At 41.5% G+C, this 23354-nt stretch overlaps 1 long non-coding RNA gene across 1 annotated transcript in view; it reads left to right on the top strand.

The window, feature by feature from the left end:
- Positions 1-23354, top strand: part of LOC133223606 (uncharacterized) — a 96304-nt gene that overhangs the window by 43938 nt on the left and 29012 nt on the right. Inside the window, exon 2 of the long non-coding RNA XR_009728630.1 lies at positions 15387-15460. This is a non-coding gene — a long non-coding RNA (uncharacterized LOC133223606). The remainder of the gene's footprint in view (positions 1-15386; positions 15461-23354) is intronic.

Genomic DNA, 23354 nt, shown 5'->3' with positions numbered 1-23354 from the left:
CTGACTCTTATGCATGTCCTCCCTGTAAACAAATGCCTCTTTAAAGCAAAAAAGCTCAACAGATGTGTATAAATGAAACTTGTGTCTGAGGGCACTTTGCTTCAGTGTGAAAGGGAAGGTGGAAGTCTGAGGATCTTCCTGCCTTTTTAACTGGCTTTTGTGTAGCATGACAGAGCAGTGGTGGTGTGGGGCTTTTATGTGTGTTTATTGTGTTGGGCTTTTTTAAAGAAAGCTGATAGTGAAAACCAGAGGCATCTTCCTGTTCATTGCTGATAACCCAGTTTCTCTCTAAAGCTTGTGGAAGTATTGGTGCTCCTCAATAAGAGCATGAGCAGATCACTTTTAGGTGGTGACAATCTCCCTTCTTTTTGCAAATGCCCTTTCTACTCCTGATTTTCCTTTGTAGGTTAGCCTGGAGCTGAGAATTTCAAACTAGTGTAGTGGTGCATGTGGGGAAGACACCTACAGTCTCCTGGAAGCTTGTTTCCTATGGCCAAACCTCTGGTGTTCTTCAGAAGCCATCAGGAAAAGTACACTTTTGCTTGAGGGCAGAGATGCACCTGCTGAGATAGCTAGTTTGTGTTCTCAAGTGATGTACCAGTGACCAATGCATCACTTATGGTGGCTGCTGGTGAGTGAGGAGCTGGGAAGTGTGGTCACATAACCCATCTATGCTGGTAGTTAAATGCCTGGTAAGCTCTGCTTTCTGTTTCTAAGTAAAGGAATAACATCACTAGCTTGGGAAAAAAATAATGGAAAACTAACTCCTCTATTGTTGCATTTCCAAAGGGGATTAAATAAGACAATAACCAATAAATATACACAGAGCTTATGGGTCTGTCTTCAAATGGAATTTAAACAAAGCTGAGCTTTTTAAGTGCCTTCTTAAATGTGCAGCTCTCTGGAAATGTTTCTTGCCAGAACATCCCTGGCATTGCAAAAGTGCTTCCTTCCCGGGCAGCAGTGGCCAGACATGGTGTGCCTGGGTGAGCACGGGACATGATGCAGTGGCAGTGATAAATGCGCCACCATGCCGTCCCAATCACAGCTCTGTGTGTGGGCAGCACCATATGTGTGCTTCCCAGTGGTATGCTACTGGGGCACTTGTGCCCTAACCCTGCCCACTAGCAATGCGGTGGCCCCTACACTGTGTAAAGAGGACCACGGGGGTGCTGGCTGGCTCCCACATGGGGTGACTAGCAGGACTGTCTAAGGTGATGCTGCAGAAAGCTGTGCTTTCTGGACTTGGCTGGCAGTCACTGGAGAGAATCATAAAGTTAGAGAAGTAATCAAAGCTATATGTGAGAAATTAGGTTTTCAGTCCTTATCTGGGCACCTGGGGAGGTGTGTGTCCTTTTCTCCCTATAGACCAGAGATGACCACCTGCTTTTTATTTGCTGCCACCCTGCTTTCTGCACTGCAGTTCATGATTTCTGCAATACATAAGGAAGGGTGGGAGACTTAGACATCATTTGTGTTGTCTATGGCCCTCACAATTACAAACTTCCAGAGATCAAAGGGAATAAATCCTTGCCAATTAGAAGGACTTTTAATGTCAAGTTGTGACTAATAAACATCTGAACAGCAGATGTGGTAGTGTAGGTGTACCTGTTCCTTGGACCTTTTCTAGCATTAATTACTCAAGCAATTGCTGGTCATGGTTATGCATCTTAGCTATTTCTGAGCATAAAATAATGCACCTTCTCTTTGTTCCTTGCCCATTTATGGAGTGCAGAAATGTCAGCCTAGTTGAAAAAGCAGATTTCCATTTCAGCCACCATTTTAAGCTGTGTGTTTACAATGGCAGAACTCCATCATTTACTTATTGTATGCCTTTAAGGATATGTTTCTGCAGCCACAAATACCAGAATTTAGCATTTTAACTAAGGAAAACCTTAACCTGATGAAAATGAAAAATAGAGCCCCAGCAATGCACAAAAACACAGCTTATATAGAACTCAGATGTTTTTGGATGCCAGTAGGTATCAGGATCAGGCATCAGTGTTCCTATGATAAAGTTCAAATTCATTATTTCTACTTCTAGAAACAGTTTGGGACACAAATAGAAACTCTGTATCTTGACTCTGAAATCTGAGACTACCTGGCATCAGCTCAAACTTTAATGACTTGACATCTCTTTGTTCACACCAATAACCCAGGGCAAAACAGCCCCATATGAGGCACTTTTTACTCCAAATTCATATCTTAGTTTCCTGGCTGTGGTAATGACTGAAGTAGCTGATTAGTAATGGCCATCCCTTTCTGATTCCCCCGACCCTGATTCTCTCTTGAATACAGTTTTTGCATCACTTTATACTTCACCCACACACACCCCCTTTCTGTCTGGCTTTAGAGTAATACTGCATCAAATGGTACTGATAAACTTTAGTTCTAAGTGTTTCAAATGTCTTTCATGAAGCCAGGAGCGCCATGCTCTGAAACACTGACCCTACTGTGGTCCCCTCTGCAATGTGGTTTGAGCTCTAGCAGTCTCTTTCCCCACAGGGATAAGGCACCATTGCTTGAAATCTGGTCTTTTCTCACTCTCTTTTCTCCCCATCATCCCAAATCCTGCTCACTCTGACTCCTTAAGTGCAAAATTACCCTAAGCATTCTTGCACAGTGTAACACTGGTTGTGAATTAAACCCTACCTTCTATTCATGTTAAGTCTTCCTCTTACTATGCTAATATCTGAAAAATAATCTGTATGTAGGCCACAAATTGCTTTAGAATATTTTCTTCGTGTTATTTTGCTCTCTTCCCCTGGATCATCAAGAATATAATTTGAGTATTAATTTTATGGTGTCTCTCTTAAGAGCAGAATATAATGTTCAATTATGCATTACATCTGCAAGGCTCTGGATGCACAATCCTGCATTAAATAATGATAAAATAAAACCCACAAACCAAACCCCAAAACAACAGTGTGGTTTAAAGAAACAAAAAGAAAGGATATGCTACATAAAAGCAATGGGATAAGAACCTTCCATTATGCTTGAGTCTGTGTAAAATCAGAGGGAGTTGTGTAAACCAGAGAGAAGTTAACTGTCTTAAAAATGGAATAGGTACGTGCCATGCTATTAAAAGCTTCCTGCAACGTACAAGTTTAGAAGTAGATTGATGCCTCAGATAAGTATATGGGAAACCTTACGATGAAGACATTTCATCCTCTCATTACACACACATACACTTTTCTCCATAAGCCCCTTAAAACTCTGCCACTGGAAAGCATCGTTTTACTCTGGGTCATGAAGAAAAGTGTTCTAGTGTCTGTAATGGCATTTACTCCTCCTCAGGGTTTTCCCTACAGCAGGAAAACCTGGACAGGGCTGTGGCTTCTGTCTCTGACTAGACACATGAAAATATAATTATTTTGAATCCTTATCCCCTTAGAGCTGGCGCTTTTGGGTGACACCATCTTTGAAACCATATGGCTATCTTTGTGTCACTCAGCATCTACCTGAAAATGCTTCCCAAATACTGTGTGTCCTCTCAAGCATCTCTGGTTTTCTTATAGTGGTTTTCCACTGGGCTGAGGGATTTTGGTGGATGTGCCACTTCTTACCATGGGAGCAGCTGGAGCAGGGCCTGGGGCTTTTGCTTGGGTAAAGACAAGACCTAAAAAACCTCTGTTGAGCACTGGGGCTCTGAAGTGATGCTAATTGATACAAGGTAAATTCAAGGTGTTAGCTTGAAATTCAGCAGGTGAGAACGTGTTCAAAGTGAACCCAAGTGCAGAAAAGGGTTGGTTGCTCTTGAGCAGATGTCTCGAATGCCATTGGGAATGGGAGGTCAGGTTCTGGAGAGAGAGAGAGGCCCATGGAGCCTGTTCTCCACTCTCCCTTGGTATGACAACACAAGGGCTTCTCCACATGGGCGGTCAGCCATTCAGGTTTACTAGAAGGAGCGTTTCAAGTATTCCTCTGCAGTGTGTCTGCTTTTTTCAGGAAAGCACACTGCTTCTTTCTTTGGCACCTCACCAAGCACTCTTGGCAAAGCTGTCAAATGTGTCATTGTAATGGGAGGCCTCTTTGCCGCGGTTTGAGCAGTGAGAGCTGGCTTGGAAGCGCGGGGCCAGGCTGAGGAGGACTGGATGCAGAGAGCTCTCAGCGGAAATCCTTTGACTCTGGAACTTGTTTGCTCTGGCAAACTCCCTGTGCCTGTCTGGACACAATGAGGGTTCAGGACACATGGCTTTTGTTTGGTTTTCCTGGAGGGAAGGCTTTGCTTTTCATTTGGCTGAATTTCTGGGTGGTAGAGAAAGAGGGAGAGAGAGAGAGCATGCTTCAGGCTGTATCAATCTTCGCCTTGTGTGATGGTGGTACTGGAGATTTTTGGTGACCTTTTGCTTTCCGAATCATATGTTAGTACCACAGGGGCAGGCTCTTCCTACGCCTTTGACAATGGAATAGAGGTTTAGATGCATGAGGAAAGTGCAGGTTTGCCTCACTGCTTGGCTGCAGGTGGAGATCAGATGGATGTTCTCTATCCGTAACTCGCGGCAGCATCTAGCTCTTTTTCTACTGCTTCTGGGTCTTCTGCCACAACCTCACATGGCCCTGGCCCACCTTAAGAGCTCTTAAGCTGTTAGGAAAGGGAAGTTATTGGAAGGTGCAGAGTGCATAAAACCATGGGATCTCCTGAAGGAAGTATTACCCGAATTTAGGGAAAATGAACTTAAGAAGACAACACACAGAGTCTCTAACATAATGCTAAAAAAGTGGTGATGGTGGTGATGACAGCTTTGCCTTCTAGAAAGCATAATCATTTATTTGTGAAATACTCCCACATAAGGCAACGCTTTGTAATTGTAGATTACTCCTGAGAAGATAAGGCACAATGTTGGTTTGAATCCATGGATGTAAACTCTATTCTATTCTATGATATTATTTTCTATTATATGGAATAATAGAATATCTATAATAAAGATTCTGTTTTTGAAAAATGCTTTGAAACAGTGTCATGTGAAGAATGAGAAGACGCACAAATTGGAATGCACTTTAGCATCAGGTCTGACCATTTTGTCTCCCCAGATAAGATCTGCCAGGTCCTAAATCCTTTCAGTATGCCTTAGAGGACATGATACAAGGAAAACAATCCACTTAAAGAGCACAATAAAATGCTCTAGCAAGTTATCACAGCCTCCACCAGCCAGGGATGCTGCCGAAAAAGAAATCATCAAGAAGTCTGTGTTCAGCAGCATCACATGAATATTGGCTGAAGGTTTGCTATTCTGTGAAGACTGCAAATGGACAACTCTTGAACACTGAGGAGAAACAGGAGTCCTAGAATTTAAGATTTATTCCCCCCCCAAACCACTTTTAACCTCTGGAAAGGAACTTCAAGGAAACATCTGCTTAGAGCACTGAACACCTAGAGCTAGACTGCTGACCCTCTGAAATCAGTTGGGAGATCTTTCACTGATCTTATTGCACTTGGAACAACACTCCTCCAAATTCTCAGAAGTCAGATAACAACATGCAATAATTGCACCTTCCTCCATGTAATAGCTGGTGTGGTTTCTAGTGAGTTGTACAAGTTTCTTTAAGCACATTCATATATCCCCAAGCTACGCCGCGGTTTCACTGGAAATGTGTATGTGAGATCACAGCCCCTTTTGAACCAAGTGGATGCCCCCAATGTACTAGCACTTTGTCAGAAAATACAGAAATGATAGAAAAGTAGGAAGAGATGAAGTAACACCAGGGAAAGGTGTGAAGGTGCGCGATCCTCCTGACAGAAATGAAACTATGGGAACTAGCCACTTTCTTAAATCAGCTGCAGTTGCTTAACTATCACCCCAAAATACATGCCTGGGAAGTGCATCAGGTGTCTCCCTGCTGCTGTTATTAATTTGCTTTTCCTTTTATCATGCTACTTGGTCTTTGTGGGTTGATATTTCTTGGAAGGGCTAAGATTCATGTTTTGGCCTTGTTTAAGCATGGAGTGAGCTGCACTTGCTGCAGAGCAGCATGCCTTCTGCTGAGCAGTGGCAGGTGATCTCATGTAGTCAAAGCTTATCTGCTAAAGGCATTTCTAATTGTTCTGAATAATTGTGATCTCCATGAGGTGAGGATGGTAACCTGTGTCATGCTCCAGGGTCCTGGCTCAATTCAAACTTGAATAATTCCACTCTGCCTTTCTTGCAAGTTCATCCTGCACAAGTATATTACTTTTCAAAAGTATATTATTTACTTCAAATGTTAAATTGATGCCTCGTTTATTAGTGCAGCTGCAGTATTTTACCCTATTGGAAGGAGAATGATTTCTGCTCATGAAGCCTACGCTGGTGATCCAAATTTGCAAAGCAAATGAGGGTTACTCATTCCAACAGCAACAGCAGCATCTTTGCACAGTGTCTTTCATCCAGGAACCTCATGAAGTTCAGTTAGGGGAAAGAGCAAATTCCTGCACCTGGGGAGGAAGAACTCCAGGCACTTGTACACACTGGAGGCCACCCAGATGGAAAATTGATTGGCAGAGAAGGACCTGGGGGGCCAACAGTGTGTGCTTGTGGCAAAGAAGATGAGTGGTACCTTGGGCTGCATTAGGAAAGGTATTGCTAGCAGGTTGAGGGATGTGATCCTTCCCCTTTACTAGCACTGGTGGGGCCACTCCTGGAGTGCTGGGTGCAGTTGTTAGCTCCCTGGTGCAAGAGAGACATAGACACATTGATAGTGTCTAGTGAAGGGCCACAAAGATGATGTAGGGACTAGGAGCATTCTTCCTATGAGGAAAGGCTGAGAGATCTGCAACTGTTCAGGCTGGAGAATAGAAGGCTTTGGGATGATCTCATCGATTTGTACAAATACCTGAAGGGAGGGTGTAAAGTGCATGGAGCCAGGCTTTTTCCAGTCATGCAGGCAGTGACAGGATCAGAGGCAACGGGCGCAAACTGCAAGAAAAGAAGAAACTTTTTTTACTGTGAGGGTATCAAGCTCTGCCAGAGTTTGGCCAGAATGGTTGTGAAGTCTCCATCCTTGGAGGTATTCAGAACTTAACTGGACATGGCCTTGTGCAACTGGTGCCGGGGCCCCGGCTAGAGCAGGAAGGTTGGACCAGATGAAATCCAGAGGTCTCTTCCAATCTCAACCATTCTGTGACCTAGGATGAATCCTTCTTTTTTTTTTCTAGTATTTTCCTGCAGTGCCCTGAAATAAAGCCATGTGAAGAATGGGGACCCAGCTAAGAGTCCTATTTGGCATCGCATCTTTTTTGTGTCATCCCCCATTTTGTCTCCCCAAATGAGATCTGTCAGATACACTCTTCAGTCCTAACTTTAAGATCTTCAATAGCACCAGAGCAACAAGAAAGCAGGTGCCAAATGACTAAGTGTGGGAGTTTGGCTGGCCTCCCCCTGGTACTCAGCATAAGTGCGGCTGCAGTGCTCTGTTCAGCCTTTGATAGAGAACTGCGTGTGCTGCAGTCTGCCTGCTGTCTTCGCATTCATCTCATCTGCTCGAGCCTGTCTGATGGCTTATTCAGTCACCAAAGTGTTTATTCATATTGTACAAAGCTGCTGGGTGTATCTGATGGGTAGAGAGCCCACCTGGACTGTGTGTAGGTCCTGATTCTTGTCTATATTGACAGCATTTCTAATCTCAAGAGCCATCTCAGAGGATTTGTGAGGATGCTCTAGATAGAGCTAATTCACTGTACATTCCGCTGGGAACAAATAAAGAGCCAGTCAAGCCACAGTCAAAAGAACCATCAGGTCCATTCCAGCCTCCTTGGGTAGTGGAGAGGAGTTTTAGACTCCACAACTTGCATACCAGCTAAGCAAGGGAAATAGCTTCCTTCCTAACTTGGACACACTAAAGGCAAATGCATTCTGGTGACATGATTCTTCCCTGAAGCAAAATGCTTTCAGAGCTCCACTGGCCATATGGAGCTCTGCACACACAGTTTTCCATGAATATTGCATTAATGCATATTCCAAGTTATGAATTGCAATCAAGCCATTCTTGCACTAACCAAGCTGCAGCTGCTCCCAGCTGAAAAGTCTTTTGAACTCTGCCAGACGAAATATTCCAAGTCTCGTTCCAAGGTGCAATACTTGTCATTGTGGCTCTCAGATTCTCATACATATTTAATTTAGAGTACATATCAAAATGTGTATTCTGCTGACAATGAAGCTGGTGTCAATGCGTACAGTGATGTTGTATGAAGACTAATGAAAGGCCAAAATTGTTTCAATGCATCGTAATATGCCTATTTCAACTTTAGTACAGTTAAGCTGTACTAGTAGTAAATCATTCAAAACCCAAAGTAAATGCCCTTCACGATAAATTAAAAGAAAGCATCGACTATACAGTTTCAGGGTTTCCTCTGGGTTTGTGGTGTTTGGAGCTAGGAGACTGCTTTCCTTTCTTTCAAAGGCTAGAACCATTTGTGGGTGAGCATGAGAACTAGGATCCAAATTTTCTTGTGGTTCCCATGTTGTCTAGTTTTGTCTTGGCTGCTTGTAAGGAAAGAACATCCTTGCACTTCAGGTGTGGACTCCACTGATCTCACAGGTGCTCAAACAAGCTATTTGATTTAGAGCTCTGATTTGGGTGGGTTTTTTCCTTTTTTTTTTCTATCTTAATATTAGTGAATTATATTTAAACTCAATTAATAACAAATAGACATTTTGGTGACATAATGTGGGAATTCTGTTCCATTTCAGTGAATGTGGACAATGTTGTGTTATTCGTATTGAATCCTCCTTCATGTAGAGGGGGACAGAAGGACACGATTTGTTCACTTCATGAGCTCAAGACTCTCATATTTAGTGCTAACGTCTGAATAAGCAACCTTTCCATTTTTAGACCACTTCCTGGGGTTATTTGAGCACTGGTTGTTTAATGTTATTTTGAAAAGAAATTATTAATGCCTTATGGTTGGTTTCTAGTGAAGTTGTGCAGATTGTACCAGGTTTGAAAGCTATTGTGCCTCAGTCATGTTTGCCAGTAGCCCTCGTTTCACAGAGTGTGGGACTGTAAAACAGTTTTCTTCATTTTATTATAGCACAAATATTTTAAAAAGGAGTAATTTGTGGATTTTATAGGGATTCAAACCCCATTATTCATCCTCCTCTTTCTCCTTGACTTTGCATCTCTGTGTATGTAGAATTTTTGGTATATGCACGTATGGACATATAAAAAGTAAAGGATTTAATGCAAAAATCTGAAAAATAACAGTGATCCAGTCAAACCCTTGTAGAGTATTTTAAGTATTGTGCCATTACCTGCTCTGGGAAACCCTGAAAATCGGGGGTAAATGCTGAGCAGCTCCCATGGTCATACTATGGCCCTGCTCAGGTAGAGTTGGGATTAGGGACACGGATGGCAGTGGGGAAGAGGTGCCGTTAAACCTGTACCTGACAGAGGCTCACTGCTTGCACTGCTAGTGGGTTTAAAGGTGCCTTCGGGTTCAGATGCATCTGAGACTCTCTCAGGAGCATCTCAGGGTTATAATAGTAAATTGGATCTCACATGCTTACTTAACCAAATTCCTGAGGAAAGGATAATTAGCCTCTGTCATTCCTACCCTGTTTCTGCTCCTTGAATTCCCTTGGCTGCTCCCAGGAAGGACAGTCCATTTGATCTGAAATGCTGAGACAACAGGCATTTTATGTTTAAACATAAAATGACATTTCTGACCATATATTTGCAATTAAGTTGTTGTTTTTATTAGTCACAAGGGATAATTGCATCCAGAAATTCCTGAAGAAATGTTTTACTGGGCAAACAATATTACACTGATGTTTCAATTATATGAGTAATTTTCTAGTATAGATCAGCAATAAACTTCCCTAAAGGGCCTATTAAACAGGAAGCAAGAAAACAGAGATGGGGCAGTTGCCAGACGCTAGTGTATCTAGAGCTCATGTATCAGTTCGTGCCCTTGCTTTTTTTTTTGTCTAGGAAAGTCAAGCAAAATCCTGCTTCACCTGTAGATATCAGACATGCACAGGAAGGCTTTCTTCTTGAGGAAGGGGATTCCTGGGGCTTGGATCTAGGAAGAAAGAGTCCCTGGTTCCCACCTTGTTAAAATCTATGTGCTGAACCTCCTTGCAATGGAAACAAGAGCATCCCTTCTTTCAATGAGCTTTGGTCAGTAATTGGCAGAATAACAGAAACACCCTTGATGCTGCTCCTGTGGCAGTCTGGGTTGATGGACAGCAGGGCAGGGTTCAACCTCCCTTAACTGGGGCACCAATGCTCCTATGAACCCAAACTCTTTGAAATAACTATCAGAGGAAGCAGGCAGGAGCCAAGAGCTGCTTTATTCACTGATCAGGTGTAGCAAACACTCTTTTTTCCATTGTAATTCTTCTCTTAGCCGCACTGCCATACAGCTAAAAGCCCTACCATAAATTTGCCTTATCCTATCATAAGAATGCTTTTACTGGTAATAGCTTATTTCACGCACTGACCTGTTGTAAGTTATTCTGGCAAAGCAAACGACCCATTTTTCTGAGAAGGTGATGGTGGAAAAAAAAATATTCTACTAAATATTTCCTAACACACAGCCAGGCAGATTAAATGGATCCACATCCCCCAAGCTTTTCTAAGGGGTCTGCCCAACAGCAACAAGAATGCCAGGGCTTAGTTCCTACTGTATCTGATGGCAGGGAAGAGAACTTTCAGCGGTTGCACAGGAGCTGTCATAGTTGGATGTTTTAGTGAGTTATGTTGGACAAAGCAAAGGGGTACATGTGTGCTATAACATAGAGCTATGAGGAGGCGCTTGAGCCGGCAAGAACGCTGGAAGCAGCACAGCTTGACTAGTGTGGTACAGGCTCATGTCTCCCTGTTTCTCCCCAGAGTGGTAGTGGTGGTGAGATGGTGGTAAGGCATCTTGTTCTCTGGGCATACTCAGCGAGAGAAACAACCTTGCTCTGGAAAGAGCTTGCAGGATGTAATCTGCCCTCCGGCAGCCATTGCTCTGATTCAAATGACTCCTCCTGTGCCTCAAAATTACCTTTCCCTAATATCTGAGCCAGAGCTCTATTTTGCAAATTTATTTTTTATTTTAAAATTTTATTTTAAACTTTTTTTAATTTATTTTGTCTTAAACTTTTTTACTTGCAAAATGCCTTTTCTGAGATCTTTCTCAAAGAGCACTGCCTCTGGCTCCCACCTGGAAGCACTGGTAGTGAGAAATGCCCTTTCCAGCATACTCTGTGTGGAGCTGCTCAAGGGCTCCTTGTCCCAGAACTGGGCTCACGCTTGGCTTTTGGGAAGGAGAGAGCAGCACACTGGCCAAGGTGGGAGCCTTGCACACATGAAAGGTGGCTTCAGCCCAGCAGGTTAAACGTGCACTTCCCCACATGGCACTTTCCTGTCCTCTCTCCTCCACCTCTTTCTATGCATTTTTTTCCTTCTTATGTCCTTCAAGGGGAGCTGTCTGAGCTGCAAAACTCTGCTAAAAATCAACCTCTGTGCACTCCTGATTTAAATACGGGCACACTGATTAACTTCTAGCTCCACTTCCCCTTTGGCTCCTCTCAAATTAGCCTCTAATTATCTCAGTTGTAATCACCTGGTGTGATAAAGTTAAAGTAATCATGATGCTTTTTGATAGTACAATGTTTTCTCTATGAAAGTTGTAGCTAATAAAGACAGAATGCCAAGCTGCTTATGGGAAACAGATTTTTACAGATCCTAAACAAATGCCCTGCATAGTTCATGTACAGATAATAAAAGAACAAAGTAACCCTTCTAAGGAAAATTTATATCTTGATAAAAAAAATAATCTATCTGTATATTTATGTTCCAAAACACTGTTCTTAAAGGCCCAGTACCTAATGTCAGTGCTTGAGGCCAAATTTGGGAACTTGGGATTCCTGCTCAGGTTTCTGCACCTCTGTGGCACCAGCAGCTGGGCTGTAGCTCTGACCATGAAACTCTTCTGCCGTGTGCTGCTGGGTGAGCAGTTTAGCACCTCTCCATGCCTTGTTCCATGCAATATCCAGACAAGGTGTTTTTCCCTGGGGCACTCAGCCTGGGAGGTGTTTTTAAGCATGCCTATCGTGTTGCGTGTTCACAGGAGCATTTTGCTTTCAGGAAGGAAACCAGCATGCCTCAAAGCCAAATGAAGCTGTAGCCACGGGGAAAAGGGGGTGCTGGGGCACAGCATGGGGAGGGGGACTCACAGCCCCTTTCTTATGAAACTGTGCTACATAACGTAAAATAAATCATATTGCACTGAGTGGGGGATAATGTTGTAAGTCTGTGTGACTCGACACCAAGTGTCTGGGGCATTCTGCTGGGCAAACATAAGTGCACGCGGGGAGACAGTTCTGGGTTGCAGTCCGTGCATGAAGGAGGGATTATGTGCTTTAAACTGAGGCAGCTGTTTGTTAGGGCACCTAAGCAGAGCACAGAGACTCTAGGATTCTTTCTCTTCTCTAGGTTTCTTTCTCTTCTCTAGGTTTCTTTTTCCTGGCCTCAATTGTTACAGTGTGTGTTTGTGCTTCCTTTCTGTTTCTCAAAGAGCCTTTAACTCACTTTTTAGAAGTTGTCAACCATTAATTTTCATCTGGTTGTTGGTTTTTGATCTCTTCAGCTGTAAATCTGTCTTGGATGCAGGAGCTGTGCTTGCTGCTTGCACTCCAGGTATGCTCAGATAACATCAGCAATGTGATTTAAAAAAAACAATTAGGAGGTCAAGCAATCAAATGGTGGCTAGTGTGTAGACTCTCTTCTTTGTTCAGCTAGGCTCTTTCACTGCTTGAAGCACTTCATCCCGTCTAGGCTTTTCATAGCCATATGCAAAGAGGGGCATGTGGAGGTGTGTGTGTGAAGTTAATGTTAATATACGTTGAGTGTTGCATGATCTACAGCGGTGTGTTCTCTTGCTGTAATAATACCAGCATGTTACTGGAAGTCTTTGGACAAATCCATTATTAGAGTTAACTGTGGCCATGCAGCAACTTTGGGCTAGGCAATTGCTTTGCATCCATTGTCATATCTTTGCCCTCCCTTCCTCCCTCCTGCAGGGAGCTGTGAAGGCTGGGGTAAAAGGGTTGCCACAGGCAGGAATTTTCTTACAAGCAAAAAAGTTTGTATAAATCTTCTGAAGAGCAAGCAGGAAGGGCAGCTGGTTTTGTTAGTTACTGTCTTGGTGGTATAAATGCTGTATAAATTAAAATAAGGAAAAGAGGCCTTGAAAACTGGGGTCTACATTATGTGATTACTGATGTAATTAACATACATCACACTGTTGGTAGTTTCCCCATTGCCAACCTCATGATTATTTAAACCAATTGGCACATTTGGACCATATTTAGTGTATCCCCAGGTTTACAGATAACTATAGAGCATCTAACCAAAGTATGTTCACTGCTACTTTAGTGTTACAAATCAGTGGTTACAATAGATTTGTTCCTGAGCATCTTTTAAACCAGAAGAATTGATATTTCTGGTATCTTTAACCAAGAGAAACTCTTTCCAGTTTAACATCTGGCAGAAAAATGAACCACCTAATTAGACTAAGATTTTTCAAGAGCAGAGAAAGCATTTCTTGCTTTATTTTGCATACTCAGATACCAGACTTGTGAGCTTTACATAAAACGTTTAGGAAAGAAACAGCCATTATAATAAATGTGCTATTAGTTCTACACTAACATAACTAATTAGGTCCTCAGTTCAACATGAAAAAATGAATAAAGTGCTGCAGTGTGCAGCTTTGTATTACTCAGTCTTTTTCTACTCTTGAGCAAACTTGTTCTGCGTGCCAAAGGCAAGAGCATTAATTGAGTACAGAACGTGTTTATAAATCCAGTGCAGCTCATGGCTTGACAGGTGCCACCGCTGTTCATTCTCACCTTGCCACTGTTCATAATTAACCTTCTGCAGCTTGAAATTCTCCGTGAAATGAAGAATGTGCCCTGGTTTGGGTGGGGGTGCACTGGCCTAAATTGAAGTGGCCAAGCTCCTACCCCATGGTTCTTACCTGGCCATGTGGGCAAAGAGGGAATGAGACAAAAGAGTCATAGGATCGGTCTTCTAGGTAAGTAGTATTGTGGGCAAGAGGAGGATGCAAGGCTTGAGAGTTTTCATAGATTATTCCTTATGGCAAATTTGTTAAAAGCTGTGTTGCTCCCTAACAGAGGCATACAGTGTACAACCAAAGAGGAGACTGGGCGCTGAGTACAGTTTACCTGCATAGGTGTGCACTAGCACATGCAGAATGAAGATGGGCTTCACATATGAATCTGTTCTCCTTTTCCTTCCAAATGTGGGACCAATCAAGTGCCTGTTGGAGTCAGTGGGCCCCTCCCTATTGACCTCAGTGAACAAAGCTTGGTGTTGACCTAGGGAGGAGGAGCTCCTTCCCCAGTACCTCCCCCGTGCCATGTGCTTCCAGTGCTCCCCTTCTACTTGCTGGGTTTCTCTGTTACCTGATTTAGCTCGCTAAACTGGCCAAAAAAAAAAAGGAAAATAAGAAGTAGAAACCTTTTGTTGTTTTCTGTCATCTGATGCATGGCAGTGGAGGGAAGAAGCAGTGGGGCAGCCTGGGATGGGGCAAGGCTGGTGCTGAGGCAAAAGCAGCTAAATGTGGGGGAAGGAGAGCAGCAGCCCTGCCTTGGTCAGTGAGCTGCCAGACTGCCTGGGCTACATGTGAAACCACAGCTGAATTCTTCATGTCAATGTCTTTATTTTGGTTATTGTTTGAAGGAGTCTCCTTATATCCAGTTTCCAATCAAAACATCATGTACTCCCTAAACTCTGAGCTTGAATATGAACTTGTTGCACTACAGGGACTCAAGTCTACCAGTCGTATAACATAGATGAATGCCTTTGAAAAACAAATCCTTGCTCAAAGTTACACTCCATTTGTTTTTTAAATTTTCATTTTTCATTTAAGTGGCTGTTTCATTGCTATCAGAAGCATTAAGAGCTATTCATGGGTTTTTTTCTTGTGGCTCTTTTAAAACTGAACTTCCCTTGTTATTGATGCCCTGCCAGTGGATATTCTCACTTATCTGAGAGGCATTAGTAACTTGAATCCAAGATTACCTGTGAAGGGGTTTGGTTTCTTCTTGCAGAAATGTATGCATTGTTATTTTAACTAGTTGAATGTTTTAATTGTAAAGCACTGTTTCTTTCTCACTATATTGTGATTGCATATTAAGTTAACTTAAGGCAGAGAATTTTTCTTCTGTTATGTCTCTTTGTCAGCCTGCAGTTAATTCAGTATTGACTTGTAAAAATAACATCAATGAAATTATAGATGTAGCTGGGTACTGAGACACTGAAAGAAAGTAAAACAAAGGTGCAAAATGTAGGCAGGTAAAAAGGCCCATTCCAGCATAAGGAGAAATGAGTGCAAATTACCTGTTCTAAGAAGATGATAGGGTATGCATACTAACAAGCTGCTTATTTCTACACAGATGCTGTCTTTGGTCAAAAAGACTGAAGAGGTTACTTTTCTGCTCCAAGTTTCCCCTGTGAACATTTAACCAAGGTAAGAAAGTCACAGACTCTGGGATACCCTTCTGTTTGAGTAGATCTTTCTTTTACTAATGAATCACCATCTCACATAATAGTGAACCCTCAGAATCATCAGATGAGAGTTTTGAAGCTTGATAAGAATTTTTTTCATTTCAGCATGGGCTTCTTTCAGAGCAAAACAATACTTGTGGGAAAAGCTGGGCTTTTCCAACACTTTACCTCCTGGAAATGTCAGTGATAGTTTGTTCTGAAATGGTTATTGGAACATATTCAAAGCATGTTATCAAAATGTTTTGTCTAAAGAAAGCAAACCATAACCACTTTTGATAAAAGATCATTTCAAAGCATGACTTGACAAACACACAGACCTCAAGCTTCAGAAAACAGGAAAGAAATTAACATTCCAAATTTTCCCCAACAAGGCCTTTTTTAAAAAGCTAATCGTCACCACCTGTCAGCTCATTAATCTCCTTAAGGAGACAGGCAAAGCATTATCTCTGGAAAGAGTTTCACCTCAGCTGTTTCTCTGGATTCGCTCATTGCCTCTCGATACCATCAGGTTTTGAGGGCAGCTCTGCCCACATCTGCTCTTCTTGGGTTTTCAAATCTCCCAACAAGCTCTCCCATGTTGCTTGGTCTCTGTGTCTGCAACTGGGTATGGATTTGTCAAGTTCCTCATCATTTTCGTGCCTCTTCCGGCAAGCCAAAGATGAATCAGTCAGAGTACTTTTATTTGTTGCTAGGTGCATTCCTTCCACAAGATTTTACAAGGTTCCCATGACAAATGACTCTGTAAGCACAAGTTTTTTGCTTTTTCCCTTATTTACATTTTCCCTCTACCAAGACCAGCAGGAATTCACTGGTAGTGTAGCTGAGTGCTTCTTATGAGCTGTTTAAAAATTAAAACTTAAAACCACCATGCATTTCTTAGTATTCAGTCCCATCCCCCATGAGTCAAAACCTACTGGCTGCACAGCCAGCTGCAGGAAAACATTGCTGCCTCTTTTCAGAGACATGAGGGCCAATGTAGTTTTGAGGAATACAGAGGGTTAATGCGTTCTGGAGAGCCCTGAAGAAAGTAAGCAAGCATTCATATGTCAGGATAGGACAATGGGTTTTTTTGTAAAGAAAATGTTAATGTATGCTTAAGCTCTTCCAAGGTATTGCACAGGTCACTATTACATCATTGATGATTTACATTTTCTGCTCTGTATCATTTTATATTCCTGGCTTAGGAAAGCAAGCTCAAGCTAGATAAATGCTGGGTGTGCTCAGACGGTGTACATTCAGTTTCTAATAGCTTAATGACCACTTTCTTCTATCTCGTTTATCATTGTTATTGTGTGTCTGTTAACAAAAACTGTTCAGCAGAATCACAGAAGAGACTGCCTCAAGTTTTACTACCGTATTTGTGAGAAGGAAAAGGATGGGACAAAGAAGAATAATGTTAAGAAGTGGGAATAAACAGAGGCTTTGAAATTTAATTCTTGGCTGTCATCATCCTAATTAGCAATGGGTCCATTTGATGTCTCAGTTCAGGGAGTGTGAATAGTGCTGCTTTGTGTCTGTCATGGTGATCAATGTCTTTTTTGGTAAAAACCCAGTAACACATACAGAGTCGTACACTAAATCTGTAGAGTGTGCAGTCCCAGAGCTATTATGTGACATTGACCCACTTATATCAGTGGTGATGTCCTCTGTTGGGTTGCTGAAAAAGCAGACTGATAGGGGTTAACAGAAGTTAGGGGTGTCTGCTGAACCAGAATATTCAAGGAACTGGATAGAAACAATAGCCCTATGAATATACATTAAATTAGTAATAGTTGTTTAAATTCTATTTCCTACCATTTTGGATTGTTATCATCATGGAAACCAGCTTCTTTGCACATTCCACAAAGCAGCAGGAATGGAGGTACAATAAAATTACAGCTAAGTGCAGCATATTCATCATGTAATATCTCTGATCCTCTCCTGGAACTGGTAAGAGAAATGGGGCGTATCTCATTGAATCAAAAATGTGGTTATGCTCATATTACATGCGCAATGAAAGGCAGATTTTAAAGCAAATCAGTAAATTCAGATTAATTTTAGCGGGCTTTTGACCAGCCCAAAGTTGAAAATTGTGGCTTTGAGGAATCCAATATCTACATTTTTATTTCACTTTTAAACAATTCCAAGAATCCTGGTGTTCATTTCTTATGTTACAGCACCCTTTCTCAGGAGTGTTTTCTTGTGCCATGCAAGCTACAAGGTGACTGAAGTTTCAGAAGTGGATGAAAGGGGGCATTATCCACCTTTTTTCCTAAAGGAGGCTTTTCTTCAGCTGACCTTGTCTTGAAGAAATATTCAGCTCAGGATTGTTTGTGCTTGTAGAGCAGAGCAATCATAATTTATGTGACAGCTGATATTAAAATGCTGTGCAATATCTTAATTTTTTGCTTATTCATTAAATACATTAGTATATGGTTAAATACATAATCGAAAAGTCACAAAGTCTAGTAGATAATTCTCTGACAGACAATACAGGATACTTTACACTAACGAATATTCACTTGATGAGGATGTTTTGGTGTAGGTTTTATTTGAGAAACATAGCACTCAAACAACTGGCAAGTGATGCTGGATATTGGTTGCAGTAAGAAAAAGTTGCAGAATTATCATTTAGAAGACATCACCAACACATTCTTCTCTTCTGTCATGACCTATAAGTTACAGTAATTTATGGTTCTTGTGAGACTTTCACACACTGACACTGAATATAATTCCATGCAGTGTTAATGAAAGTCAGTGCTTATGAAGTTACATGATTATGAAATTATGGAAATACTGAATTATTATTATGGAGTTACAGAATTAATAGCACTTAAGAATAGCATTGCACAAGCAAATAACTGTAACACTCAGCTCTTACACATTTCAATGTATAGTTGCATCCATACCCTCTGTTTTCAGAAATTAGTGAGGAATTGGGTAGTCAAGATTCCACCATCTCTCTGTAGGAAAGTCAAATACAGATTTTGATTTGACTGAGTCCTAGTGCAGTAACCACTGCAGAGTACTGCTTCTCATTGGGTTCATGGAAGGCTTGTGAATTGTGGGGTTTTTTCATCACTCAAGGATAATTTCTGAACTTTCTCTGCATGGCTGAAGACGATGTACATAAAAGGGTGCAGGTTTGGACAGGTAGCAAAGATCTTTACTGGTTTCTTTGCATATAAAGGATGCATGCATAGATTTCTATGTTACTTCAGTGTGCCAGTAACTCTTCCTCAGAAAAGACACAGTTTGGCTTCCTGCACAGTCTTTCTTAGGCTTTGGCATGTGTGGTTTCCCAGAACTGTGCCTAGGTGACAGACTGGGGGACAACATTTTGGTCTGCTTTTGGCAATGGACTTGCTGGAGCCTGGAAATGATGGTGCTGCTGGAGCAGCACTCTTCTGAGAACAGAGTTATGTTTGGTGTGCTTTGTTGTTTTCATCCCACTCTGTGTAGCACAAGCATGCTAATTGTAAGGTATGTATCTCTGGTTGAAGGTGAAGATAAGCCTTGCTGGTTGTCCTTTTTATTTCCTTGTTTGGAAGTAGGGGTGCTGTGTACAGCTGTCAATGGTTCCACTGATATATGCTCCAGTGTATAGTATGTACTCTGAAAGGTTCACTAGAGCTAAAATAAGCTCCTGAAGGTAGCTGCTGTGAGCTTGAGGATCCTGCCCTATCTGCTGCTGCTCAGCAGAGCTTAGTTGGCAGACTGGATGCATTTTTTTTAAGACCAGTAACATTTGGCCTATCTTTGCAAATTATTGTGAAGAAACCCACACTTTAACACTGCAAGATACATGCTTCTTATTTTCACTTTGATCTTTGGTGAATTCAGTCACTGCAGCTTAGTCTCACTGTCACTTTTCATAGGGTTGGGGCAAAGTGTGATTTTTCTGTACAAAGGAGTTCATGGGGTTTACTTTTGCTTATTATTTCACCAGTTCTACTTAAGTTAATCATGATTGAAAATTCAGCAATGAGACACATAGAAAACCTTGTTCTCTGTTAAATAGTTCAGCAAATTCATTACTTGCCATCTCACTCAGTGTTATACAGTCCTCTTTTATCAGCAAGTCTTTTCTGTACCAATGTTGTAGATTAGGAAACCTATTTCACATGTGCTACAACAGTGCTTCAGTTTCAGAAGGAAGAAAAGAGGTTTAGAAAGCCTTTCACACTTTATGCCTAAGAAAAGAAGCCACCATGAATTGTATGCTGTGCTGACTCACTCTAAACTATAAAGTTTTTGTTCGTAAAGGTTTATGTGATGAACTGTTTTCCTGTGAATTCAGTAGATGACTGTATAACTTCCAGACAGCTCTCCCAACTTGCATCATGCATGTTTATAACTTTCTTTTTTTGTATGCTGAATTTTTATGTTAAACTCACCTGAAAAGTCTTGGTCTCGGACCAGTAAGGCAAGGTGGAAAGCAAGAGTGTCTTGAGAGATTTACCGGGAGTTAGCAGTGTTTTCCTTATGAGCCAGAGGATGATCTCTCAGTGTATAAAGGACAAAACAGTGTATAGTCTTAATTTATGTTACTGCTTCTTCATTGCAACACAAACTCATTCCTGGACATTAACATTCTTCCCTCGCTCTGCTCAGTGCTGTGGCTAATAACTATTTATGGAACAACCCAGGCTGAATCTTCTGCTTGACTGCTGGTGGCCTTAAAATGAAAGATATATTAGCGAGCTGATGGTATGATTGCCTGCGCGCTGGTAAGTATAGTTAGCCATGTACTTTTATAGCTTGGTCAGGAACAGTTTAAAAACTATTTTGGCAGATCTCTGGGTGCCATTATGGACTTACTTAACTCCTTTTCCTGTTTCAGACCATTTAGTTTTAAATCCCCCATGTGACGTTTGTTAAGCAAGATATTTGTATCTATAGTATCAGGGGCAAATGAAAATTAAAATAATGAGAGTAAGATAAAAAGTCCTATAATTTTCTGCTCATACATTTTAATTTTTGTTGTGGTAATGAAATGCTTAATAGAGTACTCTTCAGCTGGTGAAGTGTATCTTGAGATGGTACAATTAGCTCATATTTTAGAAAACTAATTCTAATAAAAGGGTACATAGTTTTATGACTTGGTAACAAACTGGCAAGATCACCTGCATCCTTAGTGCAGCTAAAATAATGTAACTAGTGAGATAATGTGAGATAACATATGGGAGCAAATAATAAGGTGCTGGCCAGGTGAAGAAACACTTTAATTTAAATCAAAAATATAGGTATAGGTCTAATAGCATTACAGTTCTGACTCAGGCTCATGAAAGCATGGAAAGTGAGAGTTAAAGTTGTCTCTCTATGCTTAATATGCTCTGGTACTTTTCCAGCAAATACTTTATTGTGTGAACTCTCCCAGTGATTTTGGATCATAAGAAGCATTTTGGACCTCCATAGGGGTTTGACAGTGAATTTTTTCCCCATAGACTGTCTAGCAAGGACAGAAGTCCAGAGAACTGGGAAGGAGAAAAATCTTCAGTTCCATTTTTGGGCTGTTAAACGCAAATAACCTTTCTCTGCAGCCTGCCCCCTCGTATTAGGGCATAGCTAAAATATTTTGTTTAAAAATTTGGATTGCGGTTAGAGTTTGAGCAGAAGATCTTTTCATGTCCCCAGAAAATAGTTGCAGAGGAAGTTTCATCCACCCCTTCTGCATAGGCAGTTAGACAAACCTGTGGTCAAAGCTCTGTTCTTCCTGACCCGCATTAAAAGCTTTCCCCTGACCCTGGTAAAATGGGAAGATGAACGCAAGCCTTCTCTATTGTACTGAACTCTACTTCTCTGCTGTACTAGCTGGTACCCTGGTGCTGAGCTATTCTGTCATGATACCATGAAAAATGTGGTTTCCTTCTCCTGTAGGACAAAAGCAACATTCACAGCTTCTCCTTGCTGTAGTATCTAAGCCTCTTGTATATCCCAATGAACTAGTTTTATAGTTGCCTGTTTTACAAATGGGAATGTGAAAGCAAAAAAATGTGATGCAGAGATGGAAGTTGATTCCTCTTTGTGAAAGTACCTCATCCAGTGCAATGCTCGCAGGATATCTCTTGTGGCTACAGGCTTTCTGCATACAGCCAAAAGGGTTACTAATTCATCCAGCATTTCCTTTAGGTTGTCATTTTGTTGCTGCATACTTTATGTGCCCAGTTTTTCCATTGATACGAATAGGAATAAAAATCAAACCCCAATTCCTTCAGCTGAATCAAGAATAATTGGTATAAACCAGTCTCTCTGGCATCACTGACTTTTCTGTGCAGATCGGAGTCAATATCTCCTTAGTTTAGCTTTTAGCTGCACTCTGAAAACAAATTCTTTAATTTTCAATTTTCTTTTTCTTTTTAGGTTGAAACAAAATACCTTTATACTTACCACCAATAGCTCCCAAGACTTGGGGAAAATTAGCGAGGTTATAAAACCTACAGAGTGTGTGTGGTTTGCTGTTGCAGCTGCACTTTAAAGGAAAAGTAATATACTCAGTTGTCCTCCTTAGAAAAGCATCTATAAATTAGCACTCTTTGAAAAGTTCCCGATGCCTAGCACAATTTTTATATATTACAGCCAAAATGTGGTCCTTCATATTTAACACTTCAATCAATTTAAGCTGTCTTGCCAAGATCCCATGGGTCTCTGCTCCAGTCCTTTCCTTCATAACATTTTCTGACCTCATCCCTTTTTTCTAAGTGGCTGAGAAATGGGGTGCCTTAGAAGTGCAGAGTCCCCGTGGTGACTCAGTACTTTTGCAAATGTTTCTAAAGCCAGCTGGCCAAATGGCAAAGGTGAGCCTGACCATCTCTGGATGTACTGCATCCTGCCTGGCTCCCTCGTGGCCTGTGAGACTGAAGACCATCATGCCTTTGGCAGCGATAGGGTCATATCCTTCAAAGTGCCTTGGGATGGTTCATGTTTTCATTGTGAGAGACTGTTAACATTTCTGTTTCTATCCACTTAAAGTGCTGGAATAGCTATTTATCCACCACCCTTCAGCTCAGTGGGGTTAAGGACACACTTCAAAAATGTAGCACATGATGCTTTCTTGCAGTACTAAGAAGAGAAACTTAAATAAGAAGATTCGTGTTAACTCTGTAGCCAAGAGTCTTTCTTAAACATCCTTCTTCCATAATATCTGAGTCAAAATAATATTAATTCTATTAAATTTTCAAGTTTCTTGTTTTTTGTGTATCAACGCTAAGGTGAAGCAGTTACAGTCCCCAGAGATGCATATGAGTGAGCTGACTGAAGCAGCAATGAGTTGTATTTTGTCCTTCCATGCCCTATCCTCTGATTTTGTTAATCTGCATGTGCAAATTAAACTGAAATTAAAGTCCTAATTTATCACCATGTTGTGGTGACAGCAGGCAGGATCAGAACACTTTACAAACACGTAGCACCACATTAACATCAGAAACAGATTCTTCCCCAGAGAGGAGAAAAGATTTTAAAGAATGCAGAAAGATACCACAGGGCTGTAATCCCTCTCACTGCACAGAAAACAACTGGTTGTTGTTGGAACACTTGGAAGGGGAGATGGGTCCAATAATCTGCAGAACATATGTAGGATATGGCTTTTCCATTGTGTCAAGAGTGGAGATCAGAAAATTGAAATAAACAACATTGGGGGGGGGGGGGGGGGAAAAAAAAGGAAAACAAAAAATGGAAAAAGAGAAAAAAATACTGTATGGTAATAATTCAATGTGACTGCCTGGAGAAATGGGCTGCTCTGAGGAGCATCCTTCTGGATGCAGATGATCTCTGCTACAGAATTCTGCAGGCTCTGCTGTTTTCCTGTGTTGTCTTTACTTACCATTGCCTGTTTTTGCAGGGGAGTGAGCCACCTCCTTGTCCCTTCACGACATCCC

This window comes from Neopsephotus bourkii, unplaced genomic scaffold (genome assembly GCF_033783945.1).
Source record: "Neopsephotus bourkii isolate Nb327-2 ecotype Australia unplaced genomic scaffold, CSIRO-AGI_Nbou_v1 NB_168, whole genome shotgun sequence".
Classification (NCBI taxonomy): Eukaryota; Metazoa; Chordata; class Aves; order Psittaciformes; family Psittacidae; genus Neopsephotus; species Neopsephotus bourkii.
The sequence above is the reverse complement of the archived record's forward strand: the minus strand, read 5'-3'. Positions and strand labels throughout refer to the sequence as shown.